General features: G+C 42.8%; 1 pseudogene; it reads left to right on the plus strand.

Moving 5' to 3' along the window:
- The first annotated feature begins 298 nt into the window (after window positions 1-298).
- On the plus strand, window positions 299-1,117 carry LOC102427713 (annotated as a pseudogene).
- Window positions 1,118-2,377: the final 1,260 nt, after the last annotated feature.

Below are 2,377 nucleotides of genomic sequence, written 5' to 3' on the forward strand. Positions count from 1 at the left end.
AAGGCAGGTACAGGAATGCTCAGAGAAGCCTCATTCATTCTAGTCCCAAACTGTGAACAGCTCACATATCCATCAGTGGTAGACAGACAGGTAGATAGTGGTAAGTTCACCAAGTGGAACAAATGCTCCCCAGCGACAAACACGATCTGCTGCTTCACACATAGATACTGTGTCTCTCAGACATCCTGTTCCATAAATAGAGAAAACATAATGTGTGGTTCACATTGGCAATTCAAAACAGGCAAAACTAATCTGTGAATATCATTAAACTAATCTCAGAATATCATTAAATCTGGGCATGTGCCCTGGAGCAGTGGAACTGGGATTTGTGGGGGTGGCTCAGGTGAGGCTTCTGAGAGACCAGAAGTTCCAGCAAAATGGGCTGGTGGCTGGGTGCAGCTGGGCCCGCTGCAGCCGTACAAGCCCCTGCCTGCTCTGCTTATCCCTTTCCAACAGCCTGCTCCTCTTCTGGGCCCACACACGGCCTCAGTGTTGAGTGGCCCACGTGTTTTTAGAAATCAGCCACCTGGGAAAAGTGACTTCTACTCATATTGGCCACCTTCTGAGCATCCTTCCCCAGAGATGGGAGGATCCGTGTGCTTCCGGCTCAAGCCTGGGCTCATCTCTGCAGGGTTGGCTGCTGTTAAGGCCCCAAATGCTCTGACATCACAAGGTGTGTGGTTAAAGGAAGTAGCACCGGACTGTGGACTGCAGATCTGGGCACAAGCAGGTTACAGACAGTCAGATAATTTGAACAATACAGTTGCAGACCACAGCTTCCTTTGTCCAGAATTTGAAATCGTCACAGAAACAGAAGATGGGGTTACACCTGAAGTTTTAGAAACCAGAGATGAATTGGAGATTACAGGGAGCATGGGTGAAGTAGCTGAGAAAGAATTGGATTCCATGGAAAAATGAATCCAAGAAAGATATCATTTTCCAGAAGTTTAAAACTAAAATAGCCCTGGAACTGGAAGAGATTCTCAAATACAGCAGAGGGAGTGCCCCCATCTGGATCTCTGTTGAAAATATTCTTCAAGAAAAGATTCTAGATTGCCCCTGTGGTGCCAAGGGAATATACGAATTCCAGGTCTTTTTAGGACTTTTTAAAAATTGAATTTATTGGGGTGGCATTGTTAATAAGATTATATAGGTTTCAGGCATACAATTCTATAGCACATCATCGGCATATTGTATTATGTGTTCACCACCCCAACTCAAGTCTCCTTTCATCACCGTTTATCCCCTCTTTACCTTATTCTGCCTTTCCCCACCTCCCTTTCCCTCTGGTAATCATATACTGTCGTCTGTGTCTATGAGTTGTTCTTCTTTGTGGTGTGGTTTTTGTTGTTGTTGTTTTGTTTTGTTTAACCCCTTCACCTTTTTCACCCGGCCTCCCTAAGGCCCCTCCTCTCTGACAGCTGCCAGTGTGTTCTCTGTATCTATGAGTCTGTTTCTATTTTGTTTGTTAGTTTACTTTGTTCATTAGATTCCACATATCAGTGAAATCATGTTTCATTTTTACAACTTTATCTTAAGGAAATAATTATACCAGAGAGAGGTACAAAGATGATGTTTTAGAATGTCTAAATATGAGAGAGATAAAAATGTCCAGTGGCCCACTCATTGAAGGGGCAACGGTTTGATTTCAGTCAAGGGCATGGGTTGCAGGTTCAGTCCCAGGTCCTGTTCAACACATGGGGGAGGCAGCCAACCCTTGTGTCTCTCTCACTTTTCTCTCTCTCTCTCTCTCTCTCTCTCTCTCTCTCTCTCTTCCCTTTCCCTCCCTCCCACTCTCTCTAAAAATCAATGGGAAAAGATCCTCAGGTGAGGATTAGCAAAAAATGGTCCAGTGACAGGAATTACATAAATTTTGGTGCATCTGTCCAGTAGGAGGTTAAGCAGTTTTAATGATACAGACCTATACACACAACCAAATAAGGTACAGACCTGAAGTCACCAAGACACCATTCTAGATGATATTCATAGTATGATCATAAATTTTTAAAAATATTTGTGCATGCGTATGTGCACAGAAATCAATCTGAAAAGATGTGTAAAAAGAGAATGTTATTAAATCTGGATGGAGTTACTGACTAACAAAGGAAATAAGAAAGCATTTTTGAAAGGTGTACATGGTCTATATCTTGATGTGAGTGGTGGTTGTACACATAAATTCTTCAAGCAGTACATTTAATATCTGTGCACCTCAGAAAAATTAAGAAACAAAAATTATTTTTGCAGCCCAGCTGGTGTGGCTCAGTGGTTGAGCATTGACCTATGAATCAGGAGATCTCCGTTTGATTCCCGGGTTACAGGAGGCAGCTGATGAATGATTCTCTCTCATCATTGATGTTTCTATCTCTCTCTCCCTCTC

The sequence above is a fragment of the Myotis lucifugus genome, unplaced genomic scaffold (genome assembly GCF_000147115.1).
Source record: "Myotis lucifugus unplaced genomic scaffold, Myoluc2.0 scaffold_659, whole genome shotgun sequence".
In the NCBI taxonomy this organism is placed as follows: Eukaryota; Metazoa; Chordata; class Mammalia; order Chiroptera; family Vespertilionidae; genus Myotis; species Myotis lucifugus.